The 18,535-nt window shown below is 36.8% G+C and overlaps 1 long non-coding RNA gene across 1 annotated transcript in view; it reads right to left on the bottom strand.

Moving 5' to 3' along the window:
* Positions 1-17,579: 17,579 nt before the first annotated feature.
* Positions 17,580-18,535, bottom strand: part of LOC128778356 (uncharacterized) — a 31,206-nt gene continuing 30,250 nt past the window's right edge. Inside the window, exon 3 of the long non-coding RNA XR_008423955.1 lies at positions 17,580-18,512. This is a non-coding gene — a long non-coding RNA (uncharacterized LOC128778356). The remainder of the gene's footprint in view (positions 18,513-18,535) is intronic.

Below are 18,535 nucleotides of genomic sequence, written 5' to 3'. Positions count from 1 at the left end.
AAGGAAGGACCAGATGAGAATGACCTGAGGAAGCAATCACATGGTATTCTAGACCAAGGCCATCTGCCTCCAAGGAATAACATCTGTGCCCTCATCTTTGTTCTAACCAGTTCCTGGATGCCTGAGGGGACACGTACACAAGACCATCTTCCTCAATAAAACCCCCCAGACCCTGAACAAAGACAAAAAGCATGTCCTTTCCTTTCGGAGTCTCCAGGACACTCTGTATCTCTCTGTATATATCTTCAATCAACTCTGCTTTCACCTCCCGCTGGTTCACATTTGATTTCCATCCTGCGTGAAGACAAGGACCCTGTTGGCTGGTCCTCTGGGATACCCCTCTGGGTTCTCGGACATGGCCTGCCTACATCACTATGAGTATCTTTGTTTACTTAATATATCTTAAAAAGTATTACTATATACAGTATAAACAGAGCTACTTCATTTAAATGTCTTTAAAGTACCTTATCTATTATATGGACTTTACACATGAATCATGATTTTAAAATAGAATCTTACACTCCTTTTTGCAGGGAACTAAATAATACCAGGAAAATGTGATTAATGTGTAATGTCAATTCTGCTGATTAATATGAGACCTCCAGAAGAGTTATGTTGTATTTTTATGTCACCTCTGGTGAGGACATGAAAATTATGGCTAAGATTAAGGAATATAAGCCCAATGGTCCATCCTGATTCCTGCATGTTCAGTGGATCGCTTGCAGGGTCACAGGTCAAAAGTTTGCCCAGCTGACAACAAGATTCAAAGAAAACCAACAAAAGGAAACAAGCTCCAAATGGTACAGCTCCGTGGCCAGCTCATAGTGCTCTTTAGTCACAGTTGGTTTTGTGAGCAACTCAGAGAAAAGACCTTGTCATGTTGGCTTTATTCTGCCTTGTTATCATCCTCCAAACAACACTGAGCAGTGGGTGATGCAGCAATCTTTCCTCCCTGTCACCTATGAGAAAGCTGGAGTTTTCATCTTCTCTCTTCCATGAAGTACTCAAATATCTTTTTTTCTGTTGACAGCTTGATCTTCCGGCCCCCTCTCAGCATGGCTTTCTGTTTCATTCTGTACTCAGACACTTTGTATCAAAAACCAGAAAAGGACTCAACTGCAGAGTTTGGGCAGGATATGTGTGTTATTTTCAAAACTAAATTGCATTTCTGTAGGTAAATTTGTTATTTTGTTGTTAACGTATAGTGTGTTTATTGCCTATGGTTAACAAATGTCTGTAGCACTCTGGAGGGAATAAAAAAGTCTCTTACTTCACATAATCCACAAAAAAAAAAAATACAGTTCTCTAGCTGGCTATATACTAAATAGTTTTTAGTATATTTAGTACATATTAAAGGCTAGCTTATACCAAATATTTTACAAATCATTTACCAATAATTTGCCTGCGTGATCTATGAGAACCAGTGCCCTCTCTTAAAATTCTCACACTAAAATGAATAGCCAATGACTTATTTTGACACTCCATTTTTAAGAGTAAATAAGTAAAAAATGGGGCTACTGATCTTGTTAAAGATGAGATAAATATTCTGTGCCTTTGAAATTACAAAATTTCATTTACTGAATTGTCCTATTTTACTTGAGCATAAGAAACTAAATCAGCTGAGTAAATGCCATCAACCAGCCAGGTTATTGTTTTTGGCAATATTTTGGATTGGACTTATCTGATTATGTCAAAATTATTATTATTAATTATTATTATTATTAAGTCCAAATAATCAATGAGTCTACACACGTCTCCTCTGAGTAGTTTCTAGCCTGAGAAACAAAATAAACTTGGAGTGATTCTCTGCTCCATGATGCGGACCCTCCTAGGTTCCCAGTGTAATCGTTTCAGAGATTATTTATCTTATCTCCACCTCCATACAGACTGGACCCTTGCCTTGAACGATATATCCTTTCCTCCCTTCTGGTGATCTAAGTGCATTTTAAGTCAAATTGGCACAGGTCCTCGCTCCTCAATCTAATCATGAAGTCTCCTTCCATTATTCATTCTATAAACTCATTTTGAACTTACTATCTCAATTTAACAATTAAGTATTTATTACTGAACTTCCTGAATTGTACATATTTTCTCCAAATAATGTGTTTTATTAGAATATAGGAACCATAACTTTGTTTTCTAATATACACCAAAATGACTACCATAAGGCTAAGCCTATTGTGAGAACTCAGTAAATCTGTTCATTTGATAGCTGTAAAGTTAGCCAAGAAACACTGGCTTCATTATCTGGAATTTAATAGTCCAGGACCAGATGCTGCTTTAAAAATTTCAGTTTGGGGCACCTGAGTCGCTCAGTCGGTTGACAATCTGACTTCAGCTCAGCTCATTTTCTTGCAGTTGATGAGTTCGAGCCCCACATTGGGCTCGCTGCTGTCAGCATAGAGCCTGCTTTGGATCCTCTGTCCCCCCTCCCTTACCCCCGCCCCACTTGCACTCTCTCTCTCAAAAAATAAACATTAAGAAAAATTTTTAAACAAATTCCAGTTTAATCTTTAAATAGAACATTCTATATCTGGACCTACCTAGGAATCCTGCCATGTATTAAAATCTATTTTTATGAATAATTGTAGAAGACATTGTTGATAAATGGTTTTGTGCTCAGTTGTTCTGGGAAATGCCTAACATTGACAATAATGCAATTTACTTTTCTAATGGATAACAGGCTTTTTAAAAGCTAATGCTAAAAATTGTTTACTTAAAACTGCTTTGCCCAAAAAATCTGATGTTCAACTAGAAACATACATTTTACTTGATCTCCATTAGCAGGTTTCTGCCCAAAAAGGTTCTTTTTGATTCCTCAAAAGGAATTAAGCTGACATATGCTTTATAGTAAATCATTTTAACATTTTTCTCATGTATTATATCATATTCCAAAAATTGCAACGAGCCTAATAATCATTAAAAAATTATCTTGAATAAATGAAGAAATCAGTTCTCTCCTCTCTCACCTAACTGATTGCTGCTCAAACATTCTATAGATTCATGTAGGTATCTTACATTCATGGCAATTCAGTAACTTAATTTGATTGAACTTCTTGATACTATAGCATATACAGCATAAGGTGACCAGTTGTGCAGTCACCTTAACATGCATTTTCATAGTATCCTTCGTTTCCCCTTAATTATATTTATCTTCTATTATTTATTTTTATAAAGTAAAAATAAAGATTGATTAGATATGCCTGTATTTACTTAATGTATTTTTTTATTCTAGGGCTCATAAGGGTACAGTTGTTTACCTTTATATCCTTAGTGCTTAAGACTCACATGCACAAAACAGGTTCTCAACAAATATTTGTTAAAAATGAATAAAAAAAGAAAGTCTGGTTTCAGCTCCAACTGCAAAAAATTGGACTCCATCCTTAAATTAAGAGAAAGGTGCAGAAACTGAAAATCAGTGATTTTTGTGGATCAGAAAACTGAGATCACAGAGCAAAATGCCACCCCCGTCCAGACATCCAGAGTAATGCACATCCAACCAGACTTGTTCAGCAGAAGCCACTGAAGCCATACACTGGTAGAGATATTTAAGTGATAATTTTGGTAAGTTACCAGAAGCTCAATGAGAGTGAAACATTTCTAGGGGCTGCATTTTTATTTTTATTTTTTTATTTTTTTTACTGGGGCGAGAGGATGTGTTCACATATAACCTAGGCTTTCCTTTTAGGACCTCATTATGGTTTCACAATAAGGAAATATTGAGAAATATCCCCTTGGTCCAGGCTGGGGAGAGGAAGAATAACTACTGTGAAACATAAGCAGATATATCCATAACAAAAGGACTTTATCAGAACACAATTCTGAAACCTTATGCCAGGCATAGGATGATAATTCCTCCACTCTCCAACCCCTCCAGACTTCCTGTTTTACTTAAGAGGATTAAAAAACAAAACAAAACAAAACAAACAAACAACAAACTATAACAGAGAACTTCAAACACACACACACACACACACACACACACACACACATTTGGCACATGACAGGAGAAAAAAGTTATATATAGTTATATATCACAAGAGGAGTAACAAAAACACTTGTGAAGGCTAAAGCCCCAAGACATAGTCACTAAATCAGAGACTAAATCAGAATACTTTAGAATGTTCAACCTCACATCCTGCCATTGTGCCAAGTCTCCAGTATAATAATGGTGTATTACAAATGAAAGAGTTGGAAGATATGTACTCTCTTTGAGTAACAGTACAGAGCAAAGTCTCAACGACAAGGAGAATTGCCAAAACAAGCATATTCGAGCAATTTGAAGACTCTGGTATCTATAACTAAAATGAACATTAAAGACAGCCTGACTCCTAGCCAGATCTTGATCTATGAAAAAAAAAATTGACAAGTTGAACTTTATGAAAATTTTAAAAAGAAATTATTATACAAAAGACACTGTTAAGAGAATGAAGACAAGCTACAAGCTTGGAAAAAATATGTGCAAATCACATGTATGATTTGTATCCAAAATATGCAAAGAACTCTTAAAATTCAACAATAACAAAAAACTTAACTGAAAAAAATGGGCAAGAGATCTGAAAAGACATTTCAACAAAAAAGATACATAGATGGCAAATAAGCATATGAAAAGATGTTCCCCTCAGATGAACATGTGGGAAGGAAAAATGAAAAAACAAAACGAGAGAGAGGGAAGCAAATCATAAGAGACCTTCAATGATGAGAATAAACTGAGGGTTGATGGAGGGAGATGGGGATGGGCTAAATGGGTGAAGGGCATTAAGAAGGGCACTTGTTGATGAGCACTGGGTGTTACATATAAGTGATAAATTATTAAATTTTACTCCTGTAAAAATAAATAAAGTGTAGAATAATGCAAGATAATTTAAGATAAAGAGAGGGATACGAGAAAAGAACCAATTAAGCATGGCACTCACCCCAATCATCATTCCTACTGTTAGCAGACCCAAAATAAATTGTGTGTTTTAAGGTTCAAAAAAAACTTGTCCCCATTCTTTTTCATTAGGAAATTTCAAATTAAAGATATTAGGAAGACAACTACATACCTATTAGTGTGACTAAAATCCAAAAAAAGAACAATAGCAAGTACTGATGAGTAATGGGAATTCTCATTCATTGCTAGTTGAAATACAAAATGGCATGGCCACTCTGGAAAACAGTTTGGTAGTTTCTTAGGATAAACATAATCTTAACATATAATCCAACAATTGCACTGTCAGATATTTATCCAAGTTTTTGAAAATTTAAGTTGACAGAAAAATATGCATTATAAAAATATATATGTAATATGATTCATAATCACCCAAAATTAGAAACAAAGATGTCATACAATAGGTGAATGAAAATAGAAACAATGAAGTATTATTTAATATTAAAGTTAATGAGCTATCAAGCTATGCAGAAACATAGATAAATGCATATTGCTAAGTGAATGAAGTTAAAGACTATATATTGTATAATTCCACTTGTATGATATCCTAGAAAAGGTAAAACTATAGTGAAAGCAAATAATTTTTACCAGGGGTTTTGAGAAAAAGGAGGTTGAATAGATGAAAGGGGACTTTTTAGAGTGGCAAAATGATTCTCTATGCTACCCTAATGATGGATACATGACACCATGCATTTGTGAAAACCCATGGAACTTTACCACATAAAGAAGTGAACCTTAATTATGTAAATCTTAAAAATCCTTCAGGAGGTTGGAAAGTCTCAGGATGAAATTCGGACTTTGACAACACAATCTAACAATATGACAAATCTATAAATAGCCTCACCAAAGGGATATGGGGAAAAGGAAGTTCCTGGTGCAAGGAATTTTGGAAGTAATTGGTGACTGCAAGACCAAAGCCAAAGGAACTGTATAAAAACAATGTCCTCCAATTTGTAAAGTTGTGTCCTCTGCATTACAGTTTAACAATTTGGAAAGCGCTATACATGTACATAAACTGAAAATTAATGTTTAAGAGGATGATAGGAGCCAGGTTCCCACTGTAATGGGAGGTTAAAGACATGTGAGGGAAAAAGGAAAGAATGCTTCATATGGTACTGGTAGAGTTGGAAACATCAGTATGAACTCATATTTAGCTTAACGTAGATACAAATGAGTACATGCAGAAATACAGATGCACACGGGTTCATATACACACATATTTCTTTGCTCTGTGAGCTGAAATGCATGGAAGCAATGATACACAAGATACACATATCTTGGTTTTGAATACTATTCTCCAATAAAAGAAACCAAGGTCTTTTGGAGAAATTGCTGAGTCTAGGACTGGGATAGGAAATACATAAGATAAAGCCTAAACATCTTATAATAGCATAAAACATGGAAGTGCCAAAAACAAACCCTGAAATAATGGGGGTGTGTCAAAAGAGGCAGGAGCCAAATGAAAGACTTCCCAGTAGCCAAAGCCAAAAAAATCTGAACCAAATTAATAAAATGGTATTAGATTATAACCTAGTGTGTAGAATATATATCCCTGAGTCTAAACAGATATAAACGACTGGATAAACAAATAAGTGGGGAGAACAGACCTTTGCAGAGAATTCTAAATAATTTATGCAGATACTCAACCCTGAAGAAGGTGGAACATAACTCCTTATTCCTTAAATGTAGACTGTACACTTTCAAAGATTACAGTAAAGAGGCAGGAGCTGAGTAAATTTACATTGGAGAAACAAGGTATACATTATCTTAGCCAGGTAATGCTAACGTCAACAGTGATAAAGCATGTCGTTAGCATGTACTCTTCTTATGATATGACCAAAATAGCACTTTCCCTCTGTGGTCTTTCTCATAAAAACACATAAACTTGGCCTAATCATAGAAAAACATAAATGAATCCCGAATGAAGGCCATTCTACAATACCTGGCCATACTCTTTAAAACTGCCAATGTCATCCAAAACAAGGAAAGTCTGAGAACTGTAACAGTCTAGAGGAGACTAAGGAGATAGACATAACTACTAAAGATAACGTGACATCCTAGGTGGAATTCTCATTTAAAATGGTTACTAAGTAAAAACTAAGGAAACCTGAAAAGTGTACGGATTTTAGTTAATAATAATTTATCAATACTGGTTCATTAGATCTGACATATTTATTAATAACATGTTAACAAGAAGGATATCTGAGTGTAGGATATATTATAAGTTGGTATTAACTTCTCAATTTTTATAATCATTCTAAACCCATTCTAAAATAAAAGCTTGGGGCGCCTGGGTGGCTCAGTCGGTTAAGTGTCCGACTTCGGCTCAGGTCACGATCTCACTGTCCGTGGGTTCGAGCCCCACGTCGGGCTCTGTGCTGACAGCTCGGAGCCTGGAGCCTGTTTCAGATTCTGTGTCTCCCTCTCTCTCTGACCCTCCCCCGTTCATGCTCTGTCTCTCTCTGTCTCAAAAATAAATAAATGTTAAAAAAAAATAAAAAATAAAATAAAATAAAAGCTTATTTAAAAATGAAGTTCACAGTATGGTTAACTGTAGTCACATTGCTACTAGATCTCCAGGGATCTGGTGGAAGTCTTGTGACTTATAAAAATGGTGTATCATTCCATCAGTTAAGAACTTTAATTCTTTCGGCAATTCTTTATAATATTCAGGATATAGTTGTTTTATTTTTTTTGTAGATTTAGCTCTATTTCATTTTCTGATGCTATTTTAAATGTGTTTTTGTTTCATTTTCTCATTATTCCCTGCTAGCATACAGAAATATATTTGATTTTTGTATACTGATATTGAAAACTTGCTAAGAAACTTACTGAACAGTTTTAGTTGTTTTTTTTGAAAATTGCTTTTATATAGAGATGAATATATGGGAAGAAAAAAAACCAGAAAAACATAACTTTGTGTCTTGCTTTCCAAAATTGATTCCTTCCCCCCCCACCCCCCACCCCCACCTTGTACTGGACAAAAACTTTAGTATAGTGTTTAAAGTAAATGGTGCAATCAGACATCTTTGTCTCTTTTCTAATCTTGGGAAGAAAGCATTCCTGTTTTTACTAAGTGAGATGTTAGTTCTAGGATTTTTGTAGATGTTCTTTATCAAGATGCTTTTTATCCTTAATTTGTTCACAATTTTTTTCAAGAATGTGTGTTTTATTTGGTCAAGTGCTTTTTAATTCTACTGAGTTAATCATGATTTTTCTTTTTTGGTATTTTGACATAGCAATTTACATTGATTTTTCAAGTGTTACAACAACCTTGCTTTCCCAGGACAAATCCCATTGGCCTCCATGTATTAATCTTTTTTATCTTTTGTTTAATTTAATTTGCTAAAATTTTATTAGAATTTTTGCATCTGTGTTCATGGATTTACTAAAGTATTCTCATAATCTTTGACAGGTTTTGGTATCAAAATAATGTTAGCCTCATGGAATAATTTGGAAAATATCTCTCCTGAGGCACAAGCTTAATAAGGGTTACAACCACCAATTCCCTCAGGATTTATTTAACATATAGTCATAAATCTACCCACTCAAGAAGAATATTTTTAATTACTGTCGGTGAAAATCGCACTTTTCCAAATATTTGGCCAGTTATATCTCCCTTACTATATGGTAACATTTCCCCAGAAATTTTACTTTTTCATTATCTAGTAATTACACTTTGTTTTTAATAGCTAATGACATATAAATTGATAAGAGCATCATAATATTACAGAACTAAATAGAACTAGAAACATTTAAAAAAAATTCTCCCAGGTATTTTTAAAGCAGGGCCCATTACTGGTGACTCCACGGTGAGGTCTATTGTAAGTGTGATAGGAAACTCAGAGTTGAGTCAAGGGAGAGCTCTAAATTAATGCCCTTTGTACTTTTAAAACATTTGTTTAAATTCCCATCCTCTTGTATGTGGCCCAAAACAATATTGTATCCTACATAGGGTACTAGTTAATAGATATTTAAGTGAATTACTGAAGGAGGAAAAATGTACTGCTTGAGATTCTTTCCCTGTCTTTTTACCTCTCCCCTGCTCATGTGCGCACATGCGTACTCGTTCTCCCTCTCTTTCAAAATAAATAAAGAAACTTTAAGACAATGCTAGTTTTTTTTGAAACTTAATGACCTAGAGAAACAAATGAACTATAAGTCCTTTGTTTCATTGTCTCAGTGGATAGTCTTTTCCAGGCTTTCTCTCCTCTTTAGAAAGAGACAGAATACTATTTTCAGACACTCCTCCTGTCCATTGTACATTATTTATTCAAATTATTAATGCCCTTTTGTAGGTAATAGCAGGTGTTCTCAACTCATGTTGCCCCTCAGAATCTTCTAAGGACCTTGTCAAAAACGAGAATTTTCAAAACTCACCAAGAGATTCTAATTTAGTAGGTTTTGAGTATAGCCCAAGAAGATACAGTTTTAATAAACACCACAGGTGATGATGCAGGGTGTCCTCAGAAGCTACATTGATAAAAATGAGTTACACCATTTTTTTGCATGAATATATGCCATTGTTATTCTTTTGTCATTTTACTTTAGCAGACACCATAATTTCAAAGAACTTGGTGGAAAGTCAATCTAAACCTTTATGTTTTCATTTTATTACTTATGGCCATCTATTTCTTCATTGACTCAAGAAATGGAATCAGGGGTTTGTGAAACAAGACAAAGTAACAGAGACACAAGCCCTTTGAAATATTACAAAATACTATGAAATTTCCACTGAAATTTGAGGGACCACTGAGATTAAGATCTTTGTTAAAGATGTAAATGGTGTACAGAACCTGGTTTTTCAGAGCATTAGAAATTCTATATAGCCATCAGGTCATTTTAGAAAGAACTAACCTAGAGAAAACTGGTTCCAGTCAGGGGCTAACTGACGGTTATGTTTATTACAATCTAAACCTTTATGTGTTTAAGGCCATGCTTCCTCTTCAATTACTTGGGAGGGACCATGAATCTCCAAGTGTACACAGTGAATTTCCTATGGAAGCACCTGAAATAAACACATTTCAGGTCTGTACATGTCTGGGTGGTAGTGAATATCAGATTCCTCTCCTAAGTCTCTTCTTCAGACTTTGCCTTTTCAAATATGCATTATGACTTCCTATTCATTTACACAGCTTTTCTGACTACTGTGGCCTAACATAACCTTTCATGCAACCCTAGAATTCTAGAGATGAGAACTATCATATCACCTTGCATGGACTCACAGGGATCACTTAGTTTAACCCAAACATCTGACAAAATTAACACTAGGGAGCAAAAATAAATTGTCCCCTGTAACCCATTTATTAGTGGCCCATCTAGATTATCTTCTAACTCATGATAATGTCCCTTCTTGGTCAAACTGTACTTAACATAGCTCATATGTAGTATTAATCAGGATATTTCATGGTTCTGTAATATTTTTTTTCCTTTATGATTTGTATCCTAAGTGAGTGTGTAAGCTACTTCAGACCATGCATAGAACTTCCATTGTATTACCCTCAAAGTAACTAGCACATACTGGTTACTCCAAAATGGTATTTTTTTTTCTTTTCCCCATTCCGCCTCCCCCCCTCCCCATAGACGTAATGTAAATTCATGTGCATAAAAAAGGAAAAGCAGTTCTTTGGATAGAAGGGGTAGACGGGGAAAAAAAAAAAGGGGGAGCATGAGGAAAAGCAACTAGACCAAGCTACTCAGGTTGCCTTGGTGACACTAGGTTCATTTTCTTTAAGAGAGCCTGACATTTCTCTGTTATTTGTGATACAGAGCACCATCTAGCGGTTTTATTTCAACTTCAAACAGTCCACACTCCTGCTCAATCTCCAATAAAAAAATGAGCTTTTGGTAAGATGCAATATTCGTTATGAAATACATATTTTAGGGTTTCAATAACAGAGTCAGAATCTGCTTTATGTGCATGTACAAAATGCATATTTGAGTGATTTGTGATTAAAATGTGCTTTCTGTAGTTTAAAAATATGATCATCTGTCATAAAGGACTGGACTACAGATGCAATAGTCATCACCTTACCAGCATTTGGGGAACCAAATATGAGGAACAAAATGTTCAGAATGAGACATTTTTAGTAAAGCTTTCTGATAGGAACATGAACATGAAATTCAGCACTGCTTCACTTTACTAAGATGCCTGATCACTTGACATTCGCATAGATATGGCTACGTTATGCTACTTTTGAAACTTAAGGACATCAGACTAACAGTTTTTATATATTCCTAAGTGACACTTTCCTAAACTATATTAAGCATGTTTTTTTCTTCATAGCATATCTTCTTTACCACAAAGGATATTAGTATTCTGCGGAGATGTTCCTTGATCTCACAGTGTTTACTTCCTTGTGGATATCAGCCTTGTTTAACCTAATTGTTTTCAGCTTCTTAAGAACAAGGACTCAATTTTATATTTATTTGGTAAATTATGACCACACCCACCCACTAACCCCATATCCTTAAAAGTCCTGACATTAGGAACTGTGCTCAGAGCTCAGTAAAATGATTAGCAGGCATATATTATGGACTGTTCAACAACTATCTCCTGGAGCCATTAACTCAAAATGCAATCAAAAGTAAAGAAATAGTTAGCTCCACTGATCAAGAGTGATGGAATTCAAAGAGCCATGACCTTAAGAAACAGAGTCCTAGAAAACTGATTTTTAAACATTGAGAAGAAAACAGGATGATAAAGCAAATCACTTTAAACTTATGGCCATCTATTTCTTCATTGACTCAAGAAATGGAATTGGGGGTTTGTGAAACAAGACAAAGTAACAGAGACACAAGCCCTTTGAAATATTACAAAATACTATGAAATTTCCACTGAAATTTGAGGGACCACTGAGATTAAGATCTTTGTTAAAGATGTAAATGGTGTACAGAACCTGGTTTTTCAGAGCATTAGAAATTCTATATAGCCATCAGGTCATTTTAGAAAGGACTAACCTAGAGAAAACTGGTTCCAGTCAGGGGCTAACTAGGCCTCGCTCTCTTGGTCTATTGAATAATGACACAATAACAATGTTAACATTTCCTGAGCTCCTAACACTTGCCAGATTTTGCTAAACTCTCTATGGCTATCATATAATACTAATAATATCCCTAAAAGTATGAGTACATTATGATGGCCTTTTATATGTAAGGATTTCTTTCTTTTCATAGTAAATAATAATTGAGAGACTACTATTTGCTCTTTTTAGAGGACTAGAGATTTTGCAATGATTAAGATTTGTAACTTTCTTGCATGGAGTTTATTTTTTAGTAGGGGAGGACAAACAATATAAATAAGCAAATATGCAAGCCAAGAAAATGAAATAACAAAAAAGACAAGATGTAGAGTTTAGCTAAACTACTCCATGGTTGTGGGGGGCCGGGCCCCGGTGCCAGGCTGAGACCGGGTCGAGCAACGTTCCCTGTTGACTCAAGCCAACCCGGTGGTTCCCCCTCCCATTCCCCCACTTTCAAGGGCATACAAAAGCCTTGTCAAGGTTGAGAAAGTTAATTCCTGAAGCCTGTGGTCTGCAGGTGTTGGCAGTAATGCTACCTCCCTTTTTCTACCCCGAGTCAGATAGAAACAAACATGGGAATTGTGTTTTGCTAGCAATCTTATCAATAAGGTCTTGTGACCCGTCTAGAAAATGCACAAGAAACACAGAACTAAATGTTTTGGTGGGCAGCGATTATGTGAAACCTGTTTATTCTTAGAATGGCCTGACCCATAAGAGTCTGGATATAAAAGACTGTGTACAGCAACTATAAAGTCATCACTTGGGCCATCAGCCCAGGGGACCCTCCTGTTCCCAAACTTTCTCTTCTCTCTTTTTTCTTGCATTCCCCTACCCTCAGGACCCTGACCTCTGTGTTTGTCTCGCCAGTCGCGACACATGGTACTATTATTACTCAACATCCATTTCTTTTGGCTTGCAGAACCTTTAAAACAACACTAGCCCCCTCATGCAACACTTGTTCTAGATAACAGTGCATAGTCACAAGTAAATGTAAATTTCTAATGTGACTTCCCCAATGGCCCTCATGATAAAAAGTTTCCCCTGCCTCCCAGGGCTTTCCACTTGTGGGCTGCTTAGATAAGACCCCCACAGAGCTTACCAAAACCCTACTGTTTTTGGTTTGAGTTGACCAATCTGGCCTTAGCCCAGGACCCCCAAAACATTGCATCCAGGATGCTAATAAACACATGTGCCCCAGGACCTGCCTCTCTCTGCCTGCACCTTGCCTTGATGTCCCTGCATGGCCCCTTGAGGTAACTTCCTCCAGGACTTGTGAGTAATAAACCTCTCTATCTCAATATCTCTTGTGGTCTTTTGTTGAACTGTGGCCTCCCCCTCTGGCACCCTGGGGCTCTACTTAACAAGGTTAATTGAACAAAGTCATAGTGCAAGTACTATACAAAGAATCAAAATATGCAATTAACCTAATTGACCAAAGAGTTAGATTTCTTTGAGAAAGTGGCCTTTTAAGTGGTATGTGATTGACTAGACAAAGTAAGACCTGCAGAGATGAAGAGAAATTTCACTTTGCAGGGAGAAAAGAGCAAATGAAAAGGTCGTGAGGAGGGACTGTGTGGGAAGAAAGGCCAGTTTGGCTTAGAGGAAGAAAGGAATGACAAGAGAACAGAGCAACAGACCAGTCATTGAGGTAAAGGCTCAGATTTCATGTGAATTGTAAAAGTTAAAGGATGCTATAGAGTGCTTGTGACACATGACTTTTAAAAATCACTGCATTATAGTGGCACCTGGGTTAATCAGTTAAGCATCTGACTCTTGATTTCAGCTCAGGTGAAGATCTCACAATTTGTGAGTTTGAGCCCTAGGTCGGGCTCCGTGTGCTTAGGATTCTCTCACTCTCTCTTCCCCTCCCCTGCTCATGCGCAAGCACTCTCTCTCTCAAATAAATAAATAAATAAATAAATAATAATTAAAAACCTAAAAAAAATCGCTGCATTATAAAGAACAGATAGTACAAGAGCAAGGGTGCAAATGCAAAATGGAAAAAGAGATGCAGAGAAATGTGCTCAAGTCTTGGATGACAGTGGCAGAAATGAAGATGGGCAATGAAGATATGTTTTGGACTCTGTCAGAAGGATGGCACATGGAGGGGGAAGCACAAGGAAGAGTAATTAAGGATGCTACTGGAAACTGAGGCCTGAGCAATGGGTAGTTGGGTATGCCTACTGAGTTGTTAAAACTAGGAAGAGAGTGAACCTAGGAACTCAAAGTACATCTTATAGCTGAGACCTGAACTCTTAATCTTCTAACACCAGAGTTCACACCACTAATTAACAGGCTACTGAAGAGATTGTATTTCCATATGTAGGTAAATTTGGGGAATATTTGCACACATCAGTGTTGTGTAGACCTTTTCTTCTCCTGTCTGCATCCAGTTAATCATTCAATTTATTCAAGGTACACAAAATATTATTGCAATGAATTGAATGTTTGTGTCCTGCCACAATTCATACATTAAAACCCTAATCCCAAAGTGAGAAATAAATGGCATTTATTTGGAGGCAGGATCTTTGAGAGATAATTAGGTCATGAAGATGGAACCTTGGTGAATGGGATCAAGGCTCTCTTAAAGAAGAGGCTAGAGAGCTAGCTAGTTCTCTGTCTACCATCTGAGGACACAGCAATTAAGACAGCCAGCTGTAGACCAGGAAGAGGGCACTCACCAAGAACCCAACTATGCTGGCCCCATCATCTCAAACTTCAAGCTTCCAGAACTGTGAGAAATAAAAATTTGTTGCTTAAACCACCCAGTGTCTGATAATTTGTTATAGCAGCCTGAGCTAAGACTATTGTCATCTCATTTAGAAGCCAACACAAAAATTACAAGAAAAATAACAGATGAAACAACTAACTGTTCTCAAGGAGTAAACCAAGAAGTGTAATTAAAAGCTTCTATAGCAGGAAAATTCCATAAAATGTAAACTTTTGTAAAAATATGTTAAAACTAAAGGATACTCTTATGCCCACAGCAACATGACTAAAACATAGTAAGTAATCAATAACATCTGTTAAATTTAAACAAAATTGTTACTTGTGTTACAAAGATTGAATCATCATCACGGTCATTGTCAAAACTGGTATTTAATAAAAATTTAACGTTATAAGCCATTGCTTTTTAAATTGTGTAGCAGAGTCCTTGGATACTATAGACATACAAAATAGCCTCATGAGGGAACAAGAGTGTTGGGTGGGCTCCCCCCACATGCCCTGTTGTGTGACACATAGTGAATTTCCACAAGGAATTCACAGCCACAAAGATTTCTGAGTCTGAAAATGAAGGTTTGAAAAATATTTCTTAAGCCTAAACTGAGTTTTCATTTTCTTTAAATATTTATTTCTCCAGGTTTGCTAACCAGATTCACCTTCTATTGTCATAATTTAAGGTGATAAGGAAGCATTTACACTGATACTCAGGAGGCACTATAATTATTTATTGGAATCTACATCTTTTAACATCCTTGCAAATTTCAGTGGCTTTAGCAGTTCACCCTTGAAAATTAACCCAACAGAATAAAAGAAAATGTATATGGATGTATGAAAGGAAGACGAACCAGAAATGGTTTAGGGGTGTGTTTCCTCTCTTCTGGGGCACAGTTAGGGACTGAGTGACCTTCTACCAAGGAAACATACACCACAGGCTGCTGCAGTCGCGTCCTCTGTGAACATTTCATCATCTCACAGGCTGAGGCTCATGGTAACTCTGCTCCAGCCAGAAGCCATGTGTGTATTGCCACCTTTTTCATCCCTACTTAGACCAAACGTATTCTTCCTCCCTTGTCAATATTAATGTATCTGCAGTGAACAAACAACATGATAGCATATACAGAGATGTATTTCCCTAAGTCACTGTTTCTTATATCTGTACAAAGTATTTGGGGAAGGAAGATACATGAACACATAAAGTGACACACATGCCTTTAAGAGCAAAACCAACTGTGGGATATCTATTCAGAATTTATTTTCTGGGTGAAATAATATAAATTGTATCTAAAAATAAAAAAAAACCCACCTTTTTGCTATTTCCCAGGTAATCAGGGAATGCTGTCCCAGTTTCTTAAATGATAAGGTCACTGATTTCATGGCTTTCATCACCTATGCTATGGAATGGAAAAATTCCACTTGATAAGATGAGATTCTTACATAGAAACGTAATGGGAAAACTACTACACCAAAAGCCACATTAAAAGTTATGACCCATTTATATCCAGGTAAATGGTCTTAATATCATATTAAAATTTTATATTCCTTATGCTAAAATTGCTGATTTAGCTTTGAATGTAAATCTTGAAGAATGATACAGAAATAAGTGTAATTAAGGAAAAAAAGAAAGAAAAAGAAAAGAAACTATAGCATTTATTTCCCATAAAAATATCTATCTACTTTCTTCTGGCATTGCATAATGATGTATTTATTCCAAAAAGAAAAAAAATACCCAATAACACAAAAATATACGAATAATTATCATAAAAACATTGTGCGTTTTATACGACTACAATGATATATTTATCACTACATTCTCATGGTTCTAAGATTTTCAGGAAGCTTTTGGAACTATCACATTCCTACTCTGTCCACAAAAAAAATCCATGCAATCCAATTAATTTATTGTGTATTTACTGCATGTTGAGGCCAAGAACAAATGGATAATTTTTTAAAGAAGCCTACATAATTAAAGAGCTCATTAATTATACTGCTTTCCCAAGCTTCAATTAACATGTTAATCTAGAAATCACTACCATGTGTTTTGGAAATGCTTGGTATTCAACAACTCTCAGAGGCATGGTTTGCCGAAAATGCCTCCCTAGCAAAGGAAGATTTAGGAATTCTAACTTTGGTATTCTTAGGGAGAATTCTTATTCCTCTGTGGAAAACACAAAGCCTGATCATCCTAAATGAAATCCTTATAAATTTGGAAATTTTTATGAAGGCATATTTTTATATATGCTAAATGAAAATTTTGAAAATCCCTCCTGTTCTGTGTTTATGAGAAGAAAATTCAGGGGAGCATGACATCTTTATCCAGAGACTTCATAATCTAAATTTACTCTTCTCAAAATGTTAATATTATATACTAGAGTGGGACAGAACTTAATATCCCTAAGACCGGTGATAGTCTGCTAGACAATGGTGCAGCATGTAAGTTGGCTATAAATAAAAGTCACCATCCTCTGTTTCAAATACATTTCAAAGCATGTATTAAAAATTTATAGATGGGGGGAGGAGCCAAGGTAGCAGAACAGCATGGAAGTTGTTTGTGTGTCTCGTGTCCATGAAATACAGCCAGACCAACACTAAACCATCCTGCCTACCTAGAGAACTGATGTGAGGATTAGCACAACAATCTGCACAACCTGAACCACAGAACTCGGCAGGTACGCAGTGAGGAGAGGTGAACTGGGGGAGCAAGAAGCAGCAGAAGGCAGGGAGCTATTTTTGCTTGCAGAGAGAGGACTGAGATGGGAAGAGAGTACGAGAGAAGCACCCCCCCCAAAAAAAAAAGCAGCTGGAGAGAAAATGGAAAAGTGGAAACAGCTGCAGGGACTGAACTAGAAAGGGAGAAAGGAGGAAGGAAAGGGTTTCAATTCCATTAAGATTCTATAAACGGGGAGCACAGAGTCTGAAACACCACAGCTCAATACCTGGCAGTGCTCTGGTGAGAAGGGTGAATCCCCGGGAGCAGAATGGGGTCCAGAAGGTCCTCGGGCCACACGAGAGAAGCAGTTCCACTGCTGAAATGCATTTGGTAGAAGCTGTGTATCCACCTGGTCCCAGTGAACCCCAGAGAACAACCACATTTGCGGGTGCTGAAACAAGGTCCTTAAAGGTGAAGCCTGGTGCCAGATGTATGTTGTGATTTTCCAAAATCCCTGAAACGCTGCTGCTACATGATCACGCAAACTTTTTCTGGGGCAGGCTGGCACTCAGCCGCAGTCTCTGGGCATCGGCAGCAGCATGGTCCCACAAACATTTCTGGGTGCAGCCTGCACCTGGCCGTTGCTCAGTGAGACCCACAGGATCTCAGCGGGTCAAAGCCGCAGTCCCTCAGAAGTGAGGGGTCGGGAAACACAGCCGCATCTGATATAAAACTCAGGAGGGAGGTGCTGCCTGGCAACCCCACGTCTTGGTCACAATGTAAAAGCAGGGAGTGGACGGAGGCTGGAGACAAAGGATGGGTGCATATTTGCTGGTTGGGGAGAGCACAGAATCCGGATACTACAGACTGGATAGCTGGGTGACGCCATTTTCTCAACTCTGGCACATGTGCATACACACCTGCAAGCACCACAACAATCCACTCTAGTAAGCTAAGCAGCGCCATCTAGTGGAGAAAGGAGCCATGACACTAAGCCCCACCCAATGGGGCCAACCTAGCTCTTCAGGAGCACCGATCACTCCTGCAGCTTGTTTACAGACTATAAAGTGCTTCATAGCTTGACTTCTAGGCGAAAAGGATGTAATTTCAATCCTTTTTCAGGCTGTTTGCTGGTCGATCTAATCAATTTTCTTTCTTTTTTTCTTTCTTTTTCGTTTCTTTTCTTTTTCTTCAATACAGAAAGAGAAAAAA

The sequence above is a fragment of the Panthera pardus genome, unplaced genomic scaffold (genome assembly GCF_024362965.1).
Source record: "Panthera pardus isolate Hobbes unplaced genomic scaffold, ASM2436296v1 HiC_scaffold_2, whole genome shotgun sequence".
In the NCBI taxonomy this organism is placed as follows: domain Eukaryota; kingdom Metazoa; phylum Chordata; class Mammalia; order Carnivora; family Felidae; genus Panthera; species Panthera pardus.
Note: the sequence above shows the minus strand (reverse complement) of the source record. Positions and strands in the feature narration are given on the sequence as shown.